Source organism: Phyllobates terribilis, unplaced genomic scaffold, assembly GCF_046119375.1.
Source record: "Phyllobates terribilis strain yellow unplaced genomic scaffold, ASM4611937v1 Scaffold_1__5_contigs__length_1240528914, whole genome shotgun sequence".
Taxonomy (NCBI): Eukaryota; Metazoa; Chordata; class Amphibia; order Anura; family Dendrobatidae; genus Phyllobates; species Phyllobates terribilis.
The window spans coordinates 268,846,230-268,872,067 of record NW_027362761.1 but is presented as its reverse complement, the minus strand read 5'-3'; the positions used below and the strand labels follow the sequence as shown (position 1 = coordinate 268,872,067).

At 45.2% G+C, this 25,838-nt stretch overlaps 1 protein-coding gene across 5 annotated transcripts in view; it reads left to right on the top strand.

Moving 5' to 3' along the window:
* The window catches only part of SDSL (serine dehydratase like), a 156,867-nt gene that overhangs the window by 6,305 nt on the left and 124,724 nt on the right, over window positions 1–25,838 (top strand). For 3 of the 5 annotated variants that reach the window (XM_073672210.1, XM_073672247.1, XM_073672218.1), the window contains exon 1: window positions 25,402–25,577. The exons of the other annotated variants lie outside the window; for them this stretch is intronic. The gene's annotated coding sequence lies outside the window, so the exon portion shown is untranslated. Of the gene's footprint in view, window positions 1–25,401; window positions 25,578–25,838 lie in introns of those variants that run through there. 5 annotated transcript variants of the gene reach the window in all.

Genomic DNA, 25,838 nt, shown 5'->3' with positions numbered 1-25,838 from the left:
CTTGAAGAATGAAGCAAAGTCTTTGGCTGAGATGAGAGGCAAGGGAGGAGGCGCTGGGGACTGAGGAGAGAATTGAAGGTGTTGAATAGCTGTTTAGGGTTGTGAGACAGGGAGCATATGAGAGATGAGAAGTATGTTTGCTTTGCTGCAGTGAGTGTGGACTTGAAGGTAGTGAGTGACTGTTTGAATGCGATCAAATGCTCGTTGGAGTGGGGCCTTTTCCATCTCCGCTCAGCAGACCTGGAGGCCCTTTGCAGTTCTTCAGTCAGGTTGGTGTGCCAGGGTTGCCTGTTAAGTGTGTGAGCTGTGGTATGTGTGAGGGGGGCGACCGAATTGAGAGCTGCAGCTGTTGTGGCAGAAGCATCTGCATCGTGTAAGGAACTTATGTTTGTAAGAAGGAGGAGGGATTCAGAGAGTGAGTGTAGGTCAAGGTGTTTGAGATTTCTGCGAGGGTGTGCAAGATTGTGGCTTGGGGATTGTGGCCCTGGAGAGGAGAGGGTAGAGAATGTAAGTAGGTTATGGTCAGAAAGAGGGAGAGGTGAGTTAGAGAGGTTAGATAGGGAAAAGAGGTGGGTGAAGATGAGGTCCAGTGTGTGGCCATCTTTGTGATTGGGGGAAGAAGACCATTGAGCAAAGCTGAAGGAGGAAGTGAGGGATAGTAGCTTAGAGACAGATGAGTGGGAAGGGTCAATGGGGATGTTGAAGTCACCCATGATTATAGTGGGGATGTCAGCAGAAAGGAAATGAAGCAGCCAGGTGGTGAAGTGGTCGAAGAAAGAAGTGGCTGGTCCTGGGGGGCGGTAAATGATGGCCATTTGGAGGTTGGAGGGGGAATAGATGCGCACAGAATGCACCTCAAAAGAGGGGAGAGTAATGGAGGGTGGCAGTGGGATTTGGGTGAAGGAGCAGTTATCTGACAAGAGAAAACCTACTCCTCCACCATGCTTGCCGTTGGAGCGGGGTTTGTGAGAAAGATGGAGCCCACCGTATGAAAGTGCAGCTGGTGAGGCTGTGTCAGAGGGGGTGAACCAGGTTTCAGTGATGGCAAGGTAGGAAAGTTTGTTAGTAATGAAAAGATCATGGATGTCGGAAAGTTTGTTGCAGATGAAGCGAGATTCCATAGAACTCCTGTTAGTGGGACTGGGGAAGCGGGGACTGGGCGGATGGGTATAAGGTTTGAAAGGTTGCGAGAGTTTGTGACAGATCGTGGATAGAAGGCGGAAGTGACTGTGGGGATGTGCTGAGGAGGGCCAGGATTTGGAGAGATATCGCCGGCAGTCAGAAGGAGCAGGGAATTATATTATAAAATTGTACCTTGTGGAGCTTATTGGACAGCTTATATTTAAATAAATAAATGAAAAAAAATCACATTAGATGCGTCAATTGTGGCACTTTGCCTTGGCTCTTCCCAATTGTCCTGGTGCTGGGGCAATCGGTGTAATGGGGTTAGGGGTTGATGTCAGCTGTGAATTGTCAAAAAACACAGCTGACATCAAGCCCTGGTGTTAGTAATGTAGAGGTGTCTATCAGACACCCCCATTAGTAACCAATTAAGAAAAAAGAAAAACACCCACAAAAAAAGTTATTCAGATAAACACCCCACGACACTTTGCCTTGTTCACCAACTTATTAAAAAAAAAGTTGCCACGAAGTCCACCAAATATGACGTAGTCCATAAATGGAAACCTGAAAAACATAAACAGAGAGAAATAAACACAAGACACTGTCCTTGGTTGATCAGTTTATTAGAAAGAAAAGTTCTCACACAGGGCCTCTGTAGTCCACCAAATCCGACATAATCCAGAGCGCAGTGTGACCAGGAACGTCTGAAGAGCAGTGATGTTACTGATGTCACCACTCTTCAGAAGTCAGTAACGTCACTGCTCTTCAGACGTTCCTGGCCACTCTGCGCTCTGGACTATGGGCTCCGTATTCGGTGGACTATGGCAGACCTGCGTGGAAACTTTTTGTTTAATAAATAGGTGAACGAGGGATCAGAAATGGACATGAACTGAATCTAACAGATCTCATTCTCCGACCCTAGATTTTCACGGATATATAAATGGATCTATGAATCTCTAAGTCAGCGTGCTGTCCCATAAAAAAAATCTGGCAGCACATGGACATATCCCACAAATGTAAGAATGTGGCCTAATGGAGGACATTTTACAAATAACAGAATTACTCCAAGTCATACAGTAAAAAGTATAAATATTTACATTCAGTGTCCGCTGACGTCTTCTGCTGTTTTGTCTCCATCTTCTTAGACCTTCATGTCGACATCTCTCAGCCACAATTCATCTTATCCCACTGATCACCGCGGCCCTGAAAATAACAATGTCACATATATTGTATGAATACATTTGTCTCTTGAATAAATAATCTTTTTCACAAGGGAAATTGGGTAAAAAAGGCCCTATAATTTGTTACACAATTTCTCCTGAATGTGGAATACCCCATAAGTGTCTGTACAGTACTGTTTGGCCACATGGAGAGACTCTGGAGGGAAGGAGTGCTTTTTGACTATTGCGGTGCATATTTTTCTAGAATAGTTTGTTGACTCCATATACATAGTCTCTGATATGGCTAAGCAGTGACCCTTTATTGATATTTAAACCTCTCTGGGAATTCATCTACAGGTGTAGTAACGATTTTGACTTTATGGGCTTTTTCCAAAAACAAACACGCAGTGGAAGTTGAAGAGTGAAAATTGCAAATATGCCAGCTTAGTGCCCAATACCTTGTAGTGCCCAGTACATTGTAATGCCCAAAACATTGTAGTGCCAAATACATTGTGCCCAGCTTGTGTTACTGGAGCCACGCACCCATAAATTAAGTGGGCTCTTCTCACTACGTTAATGTCAAATATGTGGTTGCTAACTGCAGTTTAGGCACATTGTGGGGCTCAGAAAAGAGGGGGGAATTTGGATTTGGGAGTCCAGATTTTGCTGGATTTCTTTTAGTGGGAGCCATGTCGCTTTTCCAGAGCCGTTGTGCTACCAGTAATTTTGACACCTCTAATATTTCTGTTAACAGGAGATGGACCCATTTGGGGACTTGTTTTTTTGTGGGTTGAGTTGAAGCTTTTATTGGTGGCATTTTGGGGTACAGAATATTTTGGATAAGTTCACATTTATCCTGTGGTCTACGCTAAGTGCTTACATCAGGGTTTCCATCTAAATCTCCGAAACACAGGATTCAGATAAAACCCCCAATGGATCCATTCACCAATGAGGCAGGCGGAGTTACTCCAGACTCCGTTTGGCCTTTAGCTTATTATCCGGCTTTTCAGAGGAACATAAAACTGTGGCTGACTGCGCTTTTGTACACGCCTAAAAAGATGCCTAAAAAGACGGACACCACAGGATTATAGGCCAGACAACGTCCAAAGTGTCTCCATCTGCCTCATTACATGGAATCTTCCATCAGGGATTCTGTCTGAATTATGAATTTTAAAGATTTACATGGAAACCTCAGTGTAAACGCTCAGCGTAGAGCGCAGGATAAATGTGCATCGAGCCTTACTGCGATCTTTGAAAGGCAAAATAAACAAATCAACAGCAGGTTAAGAATTGGTTTTATTTATTTTGTACGCTGCTCCTCGTGTGGTATAAGTGATTAGATGACTTTATTCTTCGGGTCGGTGCGATTACAGCGATACCAGATTTATATCGTTTTTTTATGTTTGGCTGCTATCAAACACAAAAAAAGAATCGCCATATTTTTAAAGCTATAATTTTTCTGTATTTTTGCTGACAGTCATGTAAGGGCGTGTTTTTTGCAGGACAAGATGATGTTTTAATTGGTGCCATTTTCAAGCACATGACATTTTTTGATCTCCCTCTAGTCCGATTTTTTTGGAGGCACAATGAACAAAAACCACCAATTCATTTTTTTTCCTTGTTTTTTTAATGCCGTTCACCGTGTTGTAATATTGATAAGACGGCTTTATTCTTCAGGTCAGTATGATTACAGCGATAGCAAATTTAAATAATTTTTTATGTTTTGCTGCTTTACACAATAAAAACAGTTTTATAAAAAAAAAAATGTGTTTACATTATATTCTAAGAGCTATAGCTTTTTTATCTTTCCGCTGACAGAGCTGTGTGGTGGCTTGTTTTTTGCAGGACAAGATGACGTTTTCAGCTATACCATTTTTATTTACATTTGTCTTTTGATTGCATTTTATTCCACTTTTATTTGGCAGTATAATGAAAAAACATAGTTTTTTTGCCATTTTTTTTTTACTTATTTCTTTTACGATTTTCACTGAAGGGGTGTAACTAGTGTGACAGTTTTATAGATCAGGTCGTTCCGAACATGGCAATACCAAATATGTGTAATTTTTTTGTTAGTTTTTGTTTTTACATAAATATACATATTTATTAGAATAATGTTTTTTTCATTTTTTTGCTCTTTATTTTGTGATTTTTTTTAAATATTTTTACAATTTTTTTTTAAACTTCTGGTTTTGGCTTAGAAATACTGATGTAAAATGCTGACCAAATATTGAACGTGTGAACGTGGTCTTACACTGACAGAATGCCTTGTAGACCATGCTCCTGACATGGTCTAATAGGCCACCATATGTGACAGATCAGGAGGTCATTATTTGACCTTCTGCTCTCATGGCAACTATTGGGCACTCACAATGTTGTCACGGGGGTGCCGATCGGGTGGGAGAGCGAGCCCCCTCCCTCTCCTAGCCTTCTAAATGCTGTGATCGCTATTGATCGTAGCATTTAGAGGGTTAAACAGGTGGGTGCAGTGTGGGCACCACCTCTGGCTCTGGCAGCCGGAACTTGACTAACACTTAAACCAAGCTCCCGGCAACTCCTCTAATAGCACGATCACTATGACTTACCGGTACGTGCATTTTGCGGGAAGCCGTTGCAAAATATGACATACCGGTACATTATATGTTGGGAATGGGTTAAAGAGGATCTTTAAAGGGAATGTGTTGCAAAATTTATTGTTGTATTAACAATTAATGATTATATAATCAATTATTTTTTAATACAAAATGAAATGTATTGTATAAACGTGTTTATTAATTCATTTTTTTCTGCATCCACTGGGGGTTGCCATTTTTATTTGCTGCTGCGTAATTGTCTCAGGACAACACTTACATACCACAAATATGGCAGCAGCTGGCCATAGGAGACTGTGGTTGGTGTCTGACCTCATCTCCTACACTGTGGCTGCCTCCAGCTGTGACCTGGGCATGCCCCCTGGGCTGTCCGGTTCACAGCTGTGGGGGCAGTTGAGCACTATTTTACTGCAGTCTAGAGCAGTGCTCTGAACTACAATTTTCCCCTGACACCGCGTTCTGCTCGAGCGGTGACAGGAGCGGTGACGAGGTAGAGTACAGGGCAGTGGCAGGAGCTCCAGGGCAGTGGTGGTGAGCACAATTTTGGGCACCATGGTATTGTAGCACTAATCCCAGACTAGTGAGCTGTTTTCACTGCTGGAAGAAGTTACTGCCGCAGGGCTGCTCTGATCAGTGTGAGCAGTGCTGCAACAGTAACTTCTTCCAGCAGTGAGAACAGCAGAGCCAATCATTTAATCTCATCATGTGTTATATAGTTTGTTGAGCCAGTCATCTAATCCCATCATGTGGGATACGGTCCACTGAGCCCTGTATATAATCCCATTTTGTATGATATGGCCCGCTGAGCTCTGTACCTAATCCCATCATGTGATACACTCTGCTGAGGCCTATATCTAATGCCATCATGTGTTATACACTACGCTGAGCTCTGTATATAATCTCAATTTGCGAGATACACTCTGTGTATCTAACCCCATCCTGTGTGGTACACTTCATGTATCTAATCCCATACAGTGATACACTTCATGTAACTAACCCCATCCTGTCTGATGCAATCTGTGTATCTAATCCCAACCCGTGTGATATACTCCATGTATTGTAAGGCGGCGGTGTTCACACCGTGCAGTAACTGAGGCAATGACCCAAGCAAGTCCAACATAAACAGCTTTATTCAGCAACTCACAGGTAAACAGAAAGTCCTCCGGGTTCACAGCCGGGTTAACAGAAAGTCCATACACAATGGTTGCCGTGGGCAATGGCCGCAGCGGGCCGTTCAGAGCCTGCCAGGTGCACAGCCTTCCCAGGCGTGGGTTCAGCTATACACAGTCCTGCTGAGCTTTCCTGCTATCCTCCTAGCAGGACCCAACACTGAACAACACTAATCCTTAGTGCGGAGTTTTTAAAGGACCTGTGGCAAGAGCCACTGGAAAACCCGGGTTGGAGGAAGGAGGCCGCCCCACTGCCTCCTGTGACCTCCTCCAAGAAATGAAGGCCCTGCCGGGTTTTCACTAATCTGCCTTAGCCAGATAGCCTGACTAGGTCCATGCTCACCTTCATTCCTGCATTGCAGCCGCAGGTGAGTCTGTGACTGCAATGCACTCCAATGGTTTTAATAGGTCTCTGTTCACATTCTAGGGGATATATAACGTCCCTCGTATACGATCCCAGTCACTGCCTCACAGTGTCTAATCCCATCCTGTGTCATACAGTCCATGTATCTAACTTCATCCGGTGTGATACACTCCGTGTATCTAACCCCATCCTGTGTGCTACACTCCGCTGAGTCTTTTATCTAATCTTAACCTGTGTGATATATTCAGTGTATTTAATCCCTGCACAGGATACAGTCCGCGGATGTAATCCCTGTGCATGATACAATTCGCATATCCCTGTGTATGATAAAGTCCACATAACTAATCATAGTGCGTGATACAGTCCGAGGATCTAATCCCTGAATGAGATACAGTTGGCGTATGTAGTCCTAGAGCATGATACTGTCTGCATATCTAATCTTGGAGTGTGATACAGTCCTTGTATCTGGTCCCAGAGTGTGATACAGTCTGCATATCTAATCCCAGAGTGATACAGTCTGCGTATCTAATCCCTGCACATAATACAGTCTGCAGATCTAATTCCAGTCTGAGTATCTAATCCCAGAGTATGATACAGTGAGCAGCACCAACTAACAGAATCGGCGCTGCCAGCCATCCTCCGTGACACATTCCACATCTCAGTATCACATTGCAGTTACCAATACAATGTCTCTGTACTGTAATTCTAAACCTCATTCTCCATTATCCTTTTGCAAACGCCCAGAAGAGGAGGGGAGGAGTGATGTCACACACGTGAGCAGATGTCACATTTACTGCAGTTGTAATACAAGCTAGCAGTGCACTAGATTTTCATGGCAAATTTCGGCTGCTCCACCTAGTGTTTTAAAGTGGAAAATATCTAGTTTACATTACTTTTCATATTTTATACTTTTGAAACAATTAAACATTAATACTTTACTTTTTTTTGAATTGTTGAACAATTTTTTTTTTGATGACACATTCTCTTTAACCCTTTCACCCCTGTCAGGGAAATATTGAAAATATTCTTTCTCCCCCTGTCATAGATATTAAGAAGTCTTTCTCCTAAGCCCCTTTTCACCCCTCCCTTATCCCCCATTTGTCATAGGAGATCTGACAGTCCAGCATCTGTCTCTCTGCAAATTATCACCCACAGCCGAAAAAGCTTAAACAAATACTGGGACACCAGTGGTGCCACCAACCTACTTAAAATGCAAGTGTGTTTTCCCCTGACAGAGGTAGGGGATGATTAGACGCAGGCTTGCGATAATTTACGTGCAGCTGTGGAAGCTTGCTTCCCAGGATGAAAAAGGGAATCTAATAGAGGGTCCCAGGATCTTTGGAGTCGAAGCAAAATATGAAATATTGGAAGTCCCATAACTCTGCTAATAATGGGACCCATATTTTTAGTGACAGGGTCAGCCAAGGAACAAAATGCTTATTTTTTCGTAGCCGTAATCCCCTTCAGGGGGCTGTGGTGCAAAAGTAACCAAATAGCAGATCACAGCTATGCCATGTGTGGTCTCCACGGAAAGGTAAATTCATAATGGAAAAAATGGCGTCGCTTGCAAGCTTCTGCGAGCAACCAGGGATAAGTTATCGCGGAAGTTAGTTATTTTAATAAAACATGAAGGGTGGAGCCCGAGCCCAAATGATGTCACCACAGGGGTGTGTGGGCAGATCTCCCCTTAGGCATAAAAGAGCCAAGTGAAGATTGATCCACATTCTTTGCCAGGTGGGTATAGATACTATAAGCAATGGATCGTGTTTGATAACACTCAAATCAAATCGGGGAGCCCCTCCTCCACCTATGCTGAGTTGTCCCTGCGAACCGTATAGAGTAAGTTTCTTCTTTAATCCTTATTATTTTGTGTAACTGCTTATGTATTGTAATGTCTCCTTTGTAAAATCCTTGTATATATTTTTCCTAAACACTGCTTCCCTTTTGGATTAAATATAAAATTTAATAGTTCTGTTTCTTTTGTCCTGTAATCGTTCCCTCCCCCGAAGCCATATACGCTACCAGAACGCAGATGTCCGCCCAGGCCTGTATTATATTTCAAATCTGGACGGTGGTGGTAGAAAATAATAGTAATTGGGCTATCGTGAAGCTGACAGTGACGTACGGGGAGTGTATACACATATTCCATGCGTTGGGATCTGGAGGTGTGATGCCATATGCTCACTGGTCGCTTGCTGATACCTACATAGTGAGTAGTGGGGACCGCGTGCTCACGGATCCCTGACGAAATCCTGACAGTGTGACGGCAACGGTGAGATATTGCGTGATCTCCCCGGTGTCATCTCTGTGGAATCCCTGACAAATTGGTGGCAGCGGTGGGATATTACAGAACATCAGTGGCTGGATTGAGCAATCATTCCTGTCACTGAAACTTGCACGGTTCTTGCAAGAATTTTGTGCAGTGTTTTAAGAAATCAGACTCAGTGTTTTAATATTTTTTATCTGGGACATTACGGTACGTGTAGGAGTTGCATCCCCTCCCTTCTCTTGTTTTTCTGTCTTATCTTTTATTTGGCAACGATTGCTACACGTGGAGAGTACTGGTATCACCAGCAGTCAGAGGACACTATCACTGCTCTCTGTAAGCGGAGGCAGATTGACCCCACAGGCAAAAACAAGGCCCAAATGATTGCTGAATTGTTGCAGCAGAGCCCTGATGATGGGGCGGCCAGCCAAGGCCCGGATGGCACTGCTGCAGGGGTCCCACCTGTGATTGCCAGCTATACCCGCAGCCAGGGTAGTGTGGACCCCCATCTGCAGATGGCCTTGGAGCAGCTCGCCGCAGATGATTGTGACGTCATACGCTCACCGTTCGCTTGCCAATACCTACGTAGTGAGTAGTGGGGACCGTGTGCTCGTGGATCCCTGACATAATCCTGACAGCATGATGGCAACGGTGAGATATTGCATGATCTGTGTTGTCTCTGTGAAATCCCTGACAACCACGAAGCCTGTTTTCACCTTCATTGCCAAGCCAATTTTTTTTAATTCTGACCACTGTCACTTTATGAGGTAATAACTCTGGAACTCTTCAATAGATCCCACTGATTGAGATTATTTTTTTCATGACATATTGTACTTCATGATAGTGGTAAAATTTATTTAATATGACTTACGTTTATTGTGAAAAAATCTGAAATTTGGCAAAAATTGTGAAAATTTCGCAATTTTCAAACTTTTAATTATTATGCCCTTAAATCAGAGAGCCATGTCACACAAAATATTTAATAAATAACATTTCCCACATGTCTACTTTACATCAGCACAATTTTGGAAACATTATTTTTTTTTTTATTAAGAAGTTATAAGGGTTAAATGTTGACCAGCGATTTCTCATTTTCACAGCAAAATTTACAAAACCATTATTTTAGGGACAACATCACATTTGAAGTGACTTTGAGGGGTCTATATGACAGAAAATACCCAAAAGTAACACCATTCTAAAAACTGCACTTCTCAAGGTGCTCAAAACCACATTCAAGAACTTTATTAACCCTTGAGGTGCTTCACGGGAATTTTTAGAATGTGGAAGAAAAAAATATACATTTAACTTTTTTTCACCAAAATTTTACTTTAGGTCCAATTTTTTTTTTTGCTTTCACAAGGGTAACAGAAGAAAATGGACCCCAAAATTTGTTGTACAATTTCTCCACCGACACCCAATATGTGGGGGGGAAACCACTGTTTGGGTGCCCAGCAGGGCTCCTGTTATGCACACGCCCGGACTGACTGGCGTGTGCGGGTGTTGTGGTTCCACTGGACCATGAACCGGAGAGTGCCTGGAGGGGCGTGACTAAGTATCTGGCCGATCCGACCAAGATGGCACGACGGCATACGACGCCAGTGCACCAGGGAGAAACCGGGCAGAGGGACCAGGTGCTACTCCAGGTCAAACTCCGGACACGGGGGTTGACCCACACAGGGATTACTGGAACAGGCTGGTTAGGCTGGCGCACAGACTGGAGGGTATAGGCAGGCACGACTGGTATGCAGGCAGGCGGGTAAAGGCAAGCGCAGCTAGAGTGCAGACAGGGAGGCACTAGCAGGTAGGAACACAGGCGGGATAGGACCCAGTACACACTGGGACTCAGGAACAATACAGGCAGAGGGGTACAGGCAAGCACAGCTAGAGTGCAGACAGGGAGGCACTAGCAGGTAGGAACACAGGCGGGATAGGACCCAGTACACACTGGGACTCAGGAACAGGCAGGTTAGGCTGGCACAGACTGGTGGATGTAAGGAAACACGGCAGGTATGCAGATGGGTGGATACAGGCGAGTATGCAGGCAGGGAGGTACTGGCCGAAAGGACGGGCTGGAGCACAGAAAGGTTAAGACCCAGTACAGACTGGGTCACAGAACCGCAGATGCGGTAGACAACCACAGCAGAGAGGGAACGCCCGAAGCGGTGGGCAAGAACAGAGCAGGACGGGGCTGCAGGAGCAGCGGGCACAAGCAGGGCAGGACAGGACTGCCGGAGCAGCGGGCACAAGCAGGGCAGGACAGGACTGCCGGAGCAGCGGGCACAAGCAGGGCAGGCCAGGACTGCCGGAGCAGCGGGCACAAGCAGGGCAGGACTGCCGGAGCAGCGGGCAGAAGCAGGGCAGGACAGGACAGGACAGGACTGCTGGAGCAGCGGGCAGAAGCAGGGCAGGACAGGACTGCCGGAGCAGCGGGCAGAAGCAGGGCAGGGCAGGACAGGACAGGACAGGACAGGACTGCCGGAGCAGCGGGCAGAAGCAGGGCAGGACAGGACTGCCGGAGCAGCGGGCAGAAGCAGGGCAGGACAGGACTGCCGGAGCAGCGGGCAGAAGCAGGGCAGGACAGGACAGGACAGGACTGCCGGAGCAGCGGGCAGAAGCAGGGCAGGACAGGACAGGACAGGACTGCCGGAGCAGCGGGCAGAAGCAGGGCAGGACAGGACAGGACAGGACTGCCGGAGCAGCGGGCAGAAGCAGGGCAGGACAGGACAGGACAGGACTGCCGGAGCAGCGGGCGGAAGCAGGGCAGGGCAGGACAGGACAGGACTGCCGGAGCAGCGGGCGGAAGCAGGGCAGGACAGGACAGGACAGGACTGCCGGAGCAGCGGGCGGAAGCAGGGCAGGACAGGACAGGACAGGACTGCCGGAGCAGCGGGCAGAAGCAGGGCAGGACAGGACAGGACAGGACTGCCGGAGCAGCGGGCAGAAGCAGGGCAGGACAGGACAGGACAGGACAGGACAGGACAGGACAGGACAGGACAGGACTGCCGGAGCAGCGGGCAGAAGCAGGGCAGGACAGGACAGGACTGCCGGAGCAGCGGGCAGAAGCAGGACAGGACAGGACAGGACTGCCGGAGCAGCGGGCAGAAGCAGGACAGGACAGGACAGGACTGCCGGAGCAGCGGGCAGAAGCAGGACAGGACAGGACAGGACTGCCGGAGCAGCGGGCAGAAGCAGGACAGGACAGGACAGGACTGCCGGAGCAGCGGGCAGAAGCAGGGCAGGACAGGACAGGACTGCCGGAGCAGCGGGCAGAAGCAGGGCAGGACAGGACAGGACTGCCGGAGCAGCGGGCAGAAGCAGGGCAGGACAGGACAGGACTGCCGGAGCAGCGGGCAGAAGCAGGGCAGGACAGGACAGGACTGCCGGAGCAGCGGGCAGAAGCAGGGCAGGACAGGACAGGACTGCCGGAGCAGCGGGCAGAAGCAGGGCAGGACAGGACAGGACTGCCGGAGCAGCGGGCAGAAGCAGGGCAGGACAGGACAGGACTGCCGGAGCAGCGGGCAGAAGCAGGGCAGGACAGGACAGGACTGCCGGAGCAGCGGGCAGAAGCAGGGCAGGACAGGACAGGACAGGACTGCCGGAGCAGCGGGCAGAAGCAGGGCAGGACAGGACAGGACAGGACTGCCGGAGCAGCGGGCAGAAGCAGGGCAGGACAGGACAGGACAGGACTGCCGGAGCAGCGGGCAGAAGCAGGGCAGGACAGGACAGGACAGGACTGCCGGAGCAGCGGGCAGAAGCAGGGCAGGACAGGACAGGACAGGACTGCCGGAGCAGCGGGCAGAAGCAGGACAGGACAGGACTGCCGGAGCAGCGGGCAGAAGCAGGGCAGGACAGGACTGCCGGAGCAGCGGGCAGAAGCAGGGCAGGACAGGACTGCCGGAGCAGCGGGCAGAAGCAGGACAGGACTGCCGGAGCAGCGGGCAGAAGCAGGGCAGGACAGGACTGCCGGAGCAGCGGGCAAAAGGGTCAGAGCGGAGCAAGGCTGCGGAGCAGTGAGCAAGGAGTCAGAGCAGGCTAGAACCGCCGGAGCGGTAAGCAAAGGAGTCAGAGCAGGCTAGAACCGCCGGAGCAGTGAGCAAAGGAGTCAGAGCAGGCTAGAACTGCCGGAGCGGTGAGCAAAGGAGTCAGAGCAGGCTAGAACCGCCGGAGCGGTGAGCAAAGGAGTCAGAGCAGGCTAGGCTGAGTAGGGGGGACAGGGCTCTGTTCACACGGAACAGACAGGAAGGGAAAGGCAGAGCCAGACACCCACAGGGTACTAGCAGAGAAGTAGCGAGTGGACCACAAACTCACAAACGGGAGTACAGAGACAACAAGCAGGAGTTAGGTACAAGTTCAGACTCTGCAGAAAAAGGAACGGAACGGACATAGAGGCAAAACAGGTAAAGGATAGGAGAGAGTTCAGACTGGAACTGAGTGTACGGAGGAGACCGACACTGCAGCGGAATACAGGAGTGGGTCTGGGAATACAGCCCCCCAGAGAGGCAGGACGAACAGGCAAGGAGCGTGTTCAGACAGGACAGACAAGATACAGGAGCGGGTCTAGGTAATCAGCCCCTAGAAGGCGGGAGGAGCAGGCTAGGAGCGTGTTCAGACAGGTCAGACAAGATACAGGAACGGGTCTAGGTAATCGGCCCCTAGAAGGCAGGAGGAACAGGCTAGGAGCATGTTCAGACAGGCCTGGAAATACAGCCTCCAGGATAGGCAGACAAGAGAACACAGAACGGGACCTGGCACCTTCAGAGTGCAAGCACACACTGAATGAAACACTATGCTCAGGCAGGAATAGATGGGAGCAGCTGAGCTATATACCAGGTGACAGACAGCAATAGGCTGAGGACGCACAAGGGGTGTGACCCACAGCAGGTACAAAAAGCAGGAAGTGATCGGGCGCCGCCCTTAAGCAGCAGAAACAGACACAAACAGACAGCATGGAGGGAAGCCAGAGAGACATTCTGGACTGGAGATCAAGTGCGCGCTCTTGCACAGTGGGAGATGGACCACCATGCAAGGACGCCGCCAGGTATGTTACAGCTCCAAAGGGAAGGGTCTCCATTTCACTTTTTGAATGTAAAATTTGCTGGCATAATTAGCGGATATGAATAAAGAGAAAATTTCAGCTCACCCCTTAGATGTAATCCCTGTCTGGCATGGAGCACGGCGTCCTCGCTGCTGCACAGCGCCTGGGTCAATGAGGAAGTGAAGATGGATCCAACTCAACACACCAGGCAATGAATTAAAATTCAACAATCTTTATTGACAAATCCTTTTAAAAACTTGTAGAAAAGACAAAAAATGGACATCTCAGACGACAAAGCATATATTATGGGGTGGTGTGTATAAAATATACCATATGCGTTTCAAATGAAAAACCCATTTTCTCCTGTTATCCTTGTGAAAATGCAAAATTTGGGCTAAAAAACATTCTTGAAGGAAAAATGTGATTTATTTTCACGGCTCAACGTTATAAACTTCTGTGAAGTGCTCACCATACACCTAGATAAGTTCCCTGAGGGGTCTAGTTTTCAAAATGGTGTCACCTGTGGGTATATATATATTGGTATATTTTCTGCCCTTATATGTACAAGTTTTCTCTAGGACTTCCTCATATGTATACATGTATACGCACATAGTTGTTCATATGTATTTTATTACATATTTCTTATTGAGTTTTTCCAGGGTACATTTTTTGTTTTGTTTTCACCTTTTTCTTTTCATACAGTTATATGAAAAAGTTTGGGCACCCTATTAATCTTAAGCTTAATGTTTTATAAAATTTGCTGTTTTTGCAACAGCTATTTCAGTTTGGTATATGTAATAACTGTTGGACACAGTAATGTTTCTGCCTTGAAATGAGGTTTATTGTACTAACAGAAAATGTGCAATCTGCATTCAAACAAAATTTGACAGGTGCATAAGTATGGGCACCCTTATCATTTTCTTGTTTTAAATACTCCTACCTACTTTTTACTGACTTACTAAAGCACTTTTTTTGCTTTTGTAACCTCATTGAGCTTTGAACTTCATAGCCAGGTGTATGCAATCATGAGAAAAGCTACTTAAAGTGGCCACTTGCAAGTTGTTCTCCTGTTTGAATCTCCTCTGAAGAGTGGCATCATGGGCTCCTCAAAACAACTGTCAAATGATCTGAAAACAAAGATTATTCAACATAGTTGTTCAGGGGAATGAATCAAAAAGCTGTCTCAGAGATTTAACCTGTCAGTTTCCACTGTGAGGAACATAGTAAGGAAATGGAAGAACACAGGGACAGTTCTTGTTAAGGCCAGAAGTGGCAGGCCAAGAAAAACATCAGAAAGGCAGAGAAGAAGAATGGTGAGATCAATCAAGGACAATCCTCAGACCACCTCCAGAGAGCTGCAGCATCAACTTGCTGCAGATGGTGTCACTGTGCATTGGTCAACTATACAACGCACTTTGCACAAGGAGAAGCTGTATGGGAGAGTGATGCGAAAGAAGCCGTTTCTGCAAGCACGCCACAAACAGAGTCGGCTGAGGTATGCAAAAGCACATTTGGAGAAGCCACTTTCTTTATGGAAGAAGGTCCTATGGACTGATGAAACCAAGATTGAGTTGTTTGGTCATACAAAAAGTCGTTATGCATGGCGGAAAAAAAACACAGCATTCCAAGAAAAACACTTGCTACCCACAGTAAAATTTGGTGGACGTTCCATCATGCTTTGGGGCTGTGTGGCCAATGCCGGCACCGGGAATCTTGTTAAAGTTGAGGGACGCATGGATTCCACTCAGTATCAACAGATTCTTGACAATAATGTTCAAGAATCAGTGACAAAGTTGAAGTTACGCAGGGGATGGATCTTTCAGCAGGACAATGATCCAAAACACCGCTCCAAATCTACTCAGGCATTCATGCAGAGGAACAATTACAATGTTCTGGAATGGCCATCCCAGTCCCCAGACCTGAATATCATTGAACATCTGTGGGATCATTTGAAGAGGGCTGTCCATGCTCGGCGACCATCAAACTTAACTGAACTGGAATTGTTTTGTAAAGAGGAATGGTCAAAAATACCTTCATCCAGGATCCAGGAAATCATTAAAAGCTACAGGAAGCGACTAGAGGCTGTTATTTTTGCAAAAGGAGGATCTACTAAATATTAATGTCACTTTTCTGGTGAGGTGCCCATACTTATGCACCTGTCAAATTTTGTTTGAATGCAGATTGCACATTTTCTGTTAGTACAATAAACCTCATTTCAAGGCAGAAACATTACTGTGTCCAACAGTTATTACATATATCAAACTGAAATAGCTGTTGCAAAAGCACCAATTTTTTATAAAACATTAAGCTTAAGATTAATAGGGGTGCCCAAACTTTTTCATATAACTGTATATTCAGTCTAGTCTTCTCTGTGATTGGTATTTTCTTGATTGTTTTCATGGTTTTTTTGTATCCATGATTATTAGTTAGTATACTTAAGTCCAGTTCAGAATATTTTTTTTCACAGCCAGTGTTCAAGAGTTTTTCACTCAAAACACATATGGTATATTTTATACACACCACCCCATAATACATGCTTTGTCATCTGAGATGTCCATTTTTTGTCTTTTCTACAAGTTTTTAAAAGGATTTGCCAATAAAGATTGTTGAATTTTAATTAATTGCCCGGTGTGTTGAGCTTCCTCATAATTAGCGGATGCCATGTCACGTTTGGAGAGCGCTGATGTGCCTAAACAGTGGAAACCCCCCACAGGTGACACCATTTTGAAAACTAGACCCCTCAGAGAACTTATCTAGGTGTATGGTGAGCACTTCACAGAAGTTTATAACGTTGAGCTGTGAAAATAAATCACATTTTTCCTTCAAGAATGTTTTTTAGCCCCAAATTTTGCATTTTCACAAGGATAAGAGGAGAAAATGGACCCCAAAATTTGTTGTGCAATTTCTCTAGAGTACGCAGATACCCATAAGTGGTCGAAAACTACTTTTGAGGCATAGTGCAAAGCTCAGAAGGGAAGAAATGCCATATTGGAGTTCAGATTTTGCTGGACTGGTTTGAGGGTGCCATGTCACATTGGTAGAGCCCCTGAGGTGCCAGATCAGCCGAACCCCACCATATGGGACTCCATTTTACAAACTACACCTCTCAATGAGTTCATCTAGGGGATCATATTGACACCACAGGTTTGTCATAGCATTTTATACCATTGGGCAGTGAAAAAAAAATAATTGCATTTTTACCACCAAAATTTTGTTATAGCCCCAGATTTTACAATTTCACACTGTGAGATTGGTAAAATTTGTCCCACAATTTCTGCTGAATGTAGAAATACCCCATATGTGGCTGTGCAGTACTGCTTAGCCATATAGTGACACTCGGGAGTGATGGAGCGCTTTTTGCCTCCTGGAGCACAGATTTTCCTAGAATAGTTTGCAGACTCCATTTACTGAGACCCTAAGTGCTAGAAGAGCAGAATCCCCCTCAAGTTACTCCATTTTGGAAATTATACCCCTTTGTGAATGTATCTACAGATGTAGTGACAATTTTGACACTTGGGTGTTTTCCAGAAACAAGCTGCAGTGGATGTTGCTAAGTGAAGATTGAAAACTGCCATTGTAGTGAACAAAATGTTGTAGTGACCAGTACGTTGTAGTGACCAGTACGTTACGCCCAGCTCGTGCTTCTGGAACTCCTAACATGTGGACGCTTACTGCAGTTTAGGCACACTGTGGAGCTCAGAAGGGAAGGGGACATTTGGATTTGGGAGCGCAGAATCCGCCGGATTTCTTTTGGAGGGCGATTAGCCATTTAGTTTTTCCAGAGTCTTTGTGCTACCAGCAACATGGAAGCGTTCTATATTTCTGTTAACGGATGATGGACCTGAGTGGAGACTTGCTTTTTTGTGAATGGAGTTCAAGCTTTTATTGGGAACATTTTACATAACATTTGGGACCACATATATCATGCACTCTACGCTGAGCACTTATATTAGGTTTCCATCTAAATCTCAGAGTGACGTGATTCAGATGAAACCCCAGAGGGATCCATTCACTATAATGAGGCAGCAGAGTTACTCTGACCTCTGTTCAGCGTCGTCCTTCTTTTCTGAATGCATGCCTAATAAAAAGATGGACACCGCTGGATTATAGGCCAGATGGCATCTGCAGTGCCTCCATCTGCCTCATTATAGGGAATCTTCCACCGGGGTTTCTGTCTGAATCATGTATTTCAGAGATTTACATGGAAACCCCGGTGTATGCGCTCAGCACAGAGCGCAGGATAAATTTAAGCTGAGCCTTACTGCGATCTTTGAGAGGCAAAATGAACAAATCAACAGAAGGTGAAGAATTAGTTTTATTTATTTTTTGCACCGTTCTTCGTGCGGTATAAGTGATTAGGCGATTTTATTCTTCTGGTCGGTGCGATTACAGCGATACCAGATTTATATCGGGTTTTTATGATTGGCAGCTGTCACACACTAAAACACGCTTTTTATTGTAAAAACAAGTTTTTGCATCGCCATATTTTGATAGCTGTAATTTTTCCATATTTCTACCGACAGAGTCATGTAAGGGCTTTTCTTTTGCAGGACGGGTTGACGTTTTTATTGGTACCATTTTTGGACAAATGACTTCTTTTGATTGCTTTCTATTCCGTTTTTTGGGAGGTAGAATGAACAAAAAACAGCAATTCAGGAATTGTTTTTTGGGGATTTTTTTACACAATAAAAATTATTTTATAGAAAAAAAATTATTATTTTTACATCGCTTTATTCTGAGAGCTGTAACTTTTTTATTTTTCTGCTGACGCAGCTGTATGGTAGCTTGTTTTTTTGCGGGACAAGATGACGTTTTCAGCAATACCATTTTTTTTTTCTTTACATTCGTCTTTTTGATCGTGTTTTATTCCACTTTTTGTTCGGCAGTATGATGATAAGGCATAGATTTTTGCCTCGTTTTTAATTTTTTTTTCTTGTGGTGTTCCATGAAGGGGTTAACTAGTGGGACAGTTTTATAGGTCAGGTCATTCTGGATACGGCTACACCAAATATGTGTACTTTTTTTGCTTTTTTTTTTTTTTACACTGATAAATGTATTTATTGGATTAATATTGTTTACTTTTTTTGTTCTTTATTTTGCGATTTTTGTTTATTATTTTTATTAACTTTTTTTTACTGTTTCACATTGTCCCAGGATGGGACATCAACTTTCCGTGCCCAGATCACTGATGTATTACTCTGCAATGCTTCTGCACTGCAGAGCATCAGATCAGCGTCTGACCGGAAGGAAGGAGGCATCTCAGCTCCTGTTCTCTGAGCAGGCGCTGAGTGGCCACCTTCCTGCAGGACCCTGAATGACCTCGCGGCCATCTTGGGACCAGGGGTCACCATGCAGACCATCAGCACAACGCGATCGCATCGCATTGCATTGTGCTGATGGAAGTAGACAGGGAGCTCACTTCCTCTGTGATGCCCTGCGATTTTGCTGTCACTATTGACAGCGGCACCACAGGAGTTTAAACGCCTGGTGTTGTTGCGGGGTGTCAGCTCTTACATAGAGCGTGAGCCCGTGCGATCGCAAAGCTGTATATATACTGCTCTTTGCGGGAATGCAGCTCCCGGAGAGCAGTATATATACGGCGCATTCCGGGAAGGGGTTAAAGGAGTTGTTTAATCACAGACGACACCTTTGAAATTAGAGCTGCAGATCAAATTTGATCCAGCATCTGCGGCAGGGCCCACTCCAGATTTTTGTTGGCCCTGGGCGAAAGAGTCTCAGTCAGCCCCTTTAACACATACCTCGATTCATGATGCACAGATACGGCAGAGAAATATAGATATAGTACAATGCCGAAGATTTCACTTCTTACATTACATGAGTGATATCTATTGTACATTCTACAATAGCTCAGAAACCGGCAAATCCTCGCAGCGCACAGTGCAGACCGGATAGTATAGTCCTCCATACAGTAGTATGGGTACAGCTAAGTCCTCCATACAGTATAGTGGGCTCCATATAATGCTCCATGCAGAATACTGGTCCCCATATAACGCTCCATATAGGATACTGGTCCCAATATAACGCTCCGTACAGGATACTGGTCCCCATATAACGCTCCATACAGGATACTGGCCCCCATATAATGCTCCATAGAGGATACTGGCCCCCATATAATGCTCCATACAGAATACTGGCCCCCACATAATGCCCTATGCAGGCTGTGCCTCCATATAATGCCCCATGCAGGATGTCACTTCCCACGCATATAATGCCCCATGCAGGATGTCACTTCCCCCCATATAATGCCCCATGCAGGATGTCACCCCCCCCATATAATACCCCATGCAGGATGTCACTTCCCCCTCCATATAATGTCCCATGCAGGATGTCACTCCCCCCCATATAATGCCCCATGCAGGATGTCACTTCCCCCCATATAATGCCCCATGCAGGATGTCACTTCCCCCCCATATAATGTCCCATGCAGGATGTCACCTCTCTCTCCCATATAATGCCCCATGCAGGATGTCACCTCCCCCCCCATATAATGCCCCATGCAGGATGTCACCTCTCCCCCCCATATAATGCCCCATGCAGGATGTCACTCCCCCCCCCCCCCCGTATAATGTCCCATGCAGGGTGTCACTTCCCCCCCATATAATGCCCCATGCAGGATGTCACTTCTCCACCCATATAATGCCCCATGCAGGATGTCACCTTCCCCCCCCATATCATGCCCCATGCCTCCATACTTATAAAAAAAAGAAATCAAATACTCACCTCACTTCTCACCTGCTGCCGCTGCGCTGGACTCCTCAGCATCGCCGGCATCTTCCCGCTCTGTGCTGTGACGGCTCAGGAGAGAGCGCGGTGTAAAGACGGCACCGCACCGCTCACGGGTCCCATAGGCGGGGGGGCCCGACGGTGAGTGGGCCCCCTGCCTGCTCAGGGCCCCGGCACTGCACTTTGTGCAGATGAATGGTGGTCGATGTAATAAATAGACACATTAAGTTTGTAACAGCAGATGCTGCTTTTTATAGAGCAGCTGTCCACTCTAGCTTACATAAGAAAGTCTAGAGTTCTGGACTTCACTCTACGATATCTATAGTACTATGCAAACGTTTTAGGCAAGTGTGGTAAAAATGCTGCAATGTTAGACTGCTTTCAAAACTAGAAGTGTTTATAGTAAGCTTTTATCAATTAACAAAATGCAAAGTAAAGAAATAAAAAAGAAATTTAAATCAAATCAATCTTTGGTGTGGCCGCCCTTTGCCTTTTAAAAATCATCAATTCTTCTTGGTACACTTGCACAAAACCAATTATACCAAACACGTGATAATGATCATTATTTTTATAATGTAAGTTGAAACATGGTCATTAATTAAAACAGAAACAGCTGAGTAGGAGGCTTAAAACTGGATGAGGAACAGCTAAACTCTGCCACAAATGGGAAGTTGTGGAAGGTCGGTTCATATCTCAGGTGAGCACAGCAGCAAGACACAGGGTAGTTATACTCCATCAGCAAGGTCTCTCCCAGGCAAAGATTTAAAAGCAGACTGGGGTTTCAAGATGTTGTTCAAGGTCTTTTGAAGAAACCTGAAGAAATAGGCAAAATTGAGGACTGTAGATGCATTGGCTAGTCAATTGCAGCAGAGCAAGGCACATCATGCTTATTTCCCTTCACAATTGGAAGATGTCCAGCACCATCAGTTCAGATCTAGTAGCAACCATTGGGACCCAGCTACACCCATCTACTGTTCAGAGAAATCTGGACAGAAGCAGTTCTCATGGAAGAATTGAAGCCACAAAAGCCATACCTTTGACAGAGAAACAAGGCCAAGCAACTCAACTATGCCTGTAAACATAGGAACTGGGGTACAGAAAAATGGCAGCAGGTGCTCTAACAGAAGGCAGCTTTTTTTTGCCAAAGGGCTGTAGAGTGGTACAATAATGAGTGTCTGACAACAGTGAAGCACAAGGGAGGTTCCTTGAAAGTTTGCTATTCAGGAATCACAGTTGAGGATTTGGTCAATATTGATTCTGTCCTCAGAGCTGAGAAACACCTTATAAGACATCAGATTTGCTCCAAATGTATTCTGCAGCCAAACAACGATCCCAAAAATATGGCCAGTGTCATTAAGAACAGTCATCAGCATAAAGAACAAGGAGTCCTAGAAGTGATGATTTCGCCCCCAAAGAGTCCTGATTGCAACATCATAGAGTTTGTCTGAGAGAAGAGACAGAAGGATTTGCGCAAACATACATCCACAGAAGAATTGTGGTTAGTTCTCCATTATGTTTGGAAGAACCTCCCTGCTGAGTTTCCTCAAAAACTGTGTACCTAGGAGAATTGATGTTTTAAAGGCAAAGGGTCATCACACTAAATATTGATGTGATTAAGATTTCTCTCTTGTTCATTCACTCTGCATTTTTTTAATTGAGAATAAACTGTTATCTCTTCTATTTTTTTAAAGCATTCCTACTTTGTAGCATTCTTTCTACACTTGCCTAACATGTTTCCATAGTACTGTGTATTTCCTAATAAAGAATATACAAAGGGGTTGTCCTTATAGTACAACCCTCTATGAATTATACTGTCACCCTAGGTACAACCATTCCCTCTTATATATTTGCTGCTCAAATTGAATACTTTATGGCAGACCTGGGCAAACTGCTGCCCTTTCACTGTTCTTGTCCAACAAGCAGGACAGGATAACCATAGAGCTGGAAACAGTGGCCTTCAGGCTGCACCACTAGGTCACCATCCACCCACAAAGCATTTCAGTTTCACCGGTTTCTGCATCTTCAGGGGGAAATTTAGAGAGGTGAATAATATATATTTTTTTAAATTATCATTCAATGGAGGAAGGTGGGGGGAATGGGAGAACACCTATATTTATGTGGGCCATCATAGTATTTGGGGGTCTGTGGGGACATCATACTGTTTGGGGAGGTTGTGGGGAAATCATAGTGTGTGGGAGCCATCCTACTGTATGTGTTTAAGGGGGCTGTTAGGACCATCAATCATATTGGGTAAGGGACAGCGGAGGCATCATAGTGTGCGTGTGGTACACTTTGATGACCAACATACTCTGTAGGAGGCTGCAAAAGTAATCATATAGTTATGGAATGGGGGGGGGGGGGGGTTGGGGACCACTATACTGTGTGGTAGGTTGTGGGGCCACCATACCGTTTGAGGAGTTGTGGGGACCATCATACTATGTGTGAGGTTGTGAGAGGGTTGTTGTGACATCATACTCTTTGGGGGCTGTGTGAGAGACTGTGGGGCCATCAAACTGTTTGAGGAGTTGTGGGGACCATCATACTGTGTGTGAGGCTGTGGGGGGATCATATTGTGTGGGAAGCTTTGGGGGATCATGATATGTTTAGGGGATATAGGGAATCATAATGTGTGGGGGGCTGTTGGGGCATGGTACAGTGTGTGAGGTCATCATGTGTGTGGTGGGCTGTAGGTCAATCATACTGTGTGGAAGCTGTGGAACAATTTTAGTGTGTTGGAGACTGTGTGGTCATTATACTGTGTTGGTAATCTGTGGAAACATCATACTGTTTGGGGGGCTGTGGGGACATCATACTGTGTGTGGGGAGCTGTTGATCAAAGCACAAAGGCTGAATAATAGGAGCAGTGTGATTTACTGTTTTGTATAAACTTTATAAAAAGTAGTCAATTATATGCTTTTAATTAGCTACTGCTAAGAGAACGTGTTACAATAAGCCCTATCATAACATGTATTAGAAGTAGTAGCCAATCAACAGACTTACTTCTGCTCAGAATTAATTTTATTGGTTACCTTCACCACAGTCATGGCATCTCATGCGGCAACTCGGGAACATTAATTGCTCACCCCTGCTTTCTAAAATGAAGCAATTCAATAATAGGTTTGACCTGTAGCCATGAGCAGGCAGAGACTGTATTATGACAGCGTGTATACACTGACATAGGCAGAATATAGACAACAGCATTTGCTAGGATGTTGAAATTCGGAAATTGATGCTCAAGCTGTTTTCTAAAGGTGCATTCACATTGGCACATAATAAAGACTGAGAATTCCTACAAACACTCGTGTTTTGATTAGTGACTTGTCTATACAGACAGCCAAATAACAAATAAAGCAGCACACTGTAACGCTAAGTATGCGAACATGAAATATATGAAATTTGAATAGCATTACTGCTCTAGAAAATAGAAATAACTGAGAAATCTTAGCGCCTAAATTGGACAATTCTTGTGTATCTGGTAGCCACATTAAGGCGTCTCTCAAAATACCGGGACCCTACCAATGTGAATACCTCTCTAAGGGACGTCCGTCTGCTTATGTGTGGGAAAGTAAGATCCTATTGCAATTAAAACCGCCTGTGGCCTAGAGGCAGAGTGCTCAGTCAAAGCTTAAAGGGGTATTCCCATCTCGAAGATCCTATCCCAATATGTTGTAGGTGTAATAATAATAATATTAGCAAATACCTCCAATTAGAAATATAGTATAGTATTTTTGATTCGCTATGTCTTTTTCCTCATGTCATGTGCAGGCAATACAGGACCTTAGGTATCCACGGTTACGACCACTAGCAGCTAGCTAACTGTCACTTTATCAGTGGACGTAACCATGGATACCTAAGGTCCTGCAATGCCTGCACATGAGGAAAGAGACATAGCAAATCAGAAAAACCATACTACATTTTTAGGTATTTGCTAATATGATTATTATTACACCTACTACGTATTGGGAGAGGATATTGGAGATGGGAATACCCCTTTAAACATAGAAACAGAAAAAAATGACCGGCACTTCCAAAACAAGAAATAGGTGTGTACAGGTGCTTACTAGGAGCAGCTACCTCCATATACAAATAAACAAAGCAGCACACTGCAACGCTAAGTATGTGAACATGATTCTGTATTTTATACAGACGGCCAGTCACCCGACTAACAAGCAAAATGGTCATTCGTCTGGTGTAATGAGTTCTAAGCTTGCCTCCTGTGTGACCCGTATGTGCTGCTGAGATTAATATTCTATGCGCACAGAACGAAAATATTATTGATTGTTCTATGTGCATGAAAGTGCAGTTGGCCTCTCTAAACAGGCTATTAAATAACTGCCTATTGCAGGGGTCCCCAACCTGTGACTTGGGAGCCACATGTGGCACACAGACCTATGATGTGTGGCTCGTGGCTGTCTGCCAGATTGGTGCGCTACCACCAGGTCTAGCAAACAGCAATGAAGAGCAAGTATCCAGATCTGGATACACATATACTGGCCCCTGGGGTTCGGAGGTAATTTGAGTTTGGTAAGCTGGAGATAAGATGATATTGCCAGTCAGGACGTTCTTGAAGCTGGATGAGACAGTGTGGGGGGAGTGTTTGTTGAAGCTTGGTAAGGTGGGAACCCCTGGATTTTTGTATACTGCCTTGTGATTTCTGTGGAAAAGCTTTGGCTGTCATTATACCGGTAATGGGGGCTCTAGGTGTCACCACTGTGAGGAGGGAAGGAGATGGATGAGGCTCGCGAGCCTCGCTCAGAGCTTATTGTGGCTCAAACTCAGAAAGGCTGGGGATTACTGGCCTATTGGCTTACATGTAGAAGATCACCGGATGTGGCTAGCTATTGTAAAAGCAACCTTTAAATATAAGAGTAGGTTCACTTTAAAGTCCTTTGCCAACTTGTTGAGTCAACATTAAACTTATTACACAGACTTTGCTTCTACCTGTGCCAAGGAGTTACCGATTAACCCAGTCAACAAGCCTAGAGAAATCACTGTCCAGTCCAGAAGATCAGTGGATTATCTCCTGCTCCTTTTCTTTTTTGATTGTCAAGATCTACTCAGCGTTTGTTTTCTCTCTGCTCAACGAATTAATGAACTAATCATTATCTAGTGTACCGGAGATAATTATGGTAAGAGCTTACAAATATTTAACATAGAAGTTGCACACAGCCGTGTTAAGGTTCATTTACACTGTGAGATTATCATAAACGACTGTTCCTGAGATCAGGACCGGACTCGCGCTGCTGAGACCAATGGCAGCATAGGCACATCAAAGGATCTATTACAGAACTTTCAGTGCCCATCTGAAGAGCGGTCTACCTGTGTAAACAGGCTATTAATCCACTGTGATTGTTAAATACTTACCAATCAGCGGTCATTTAATGCCGCAA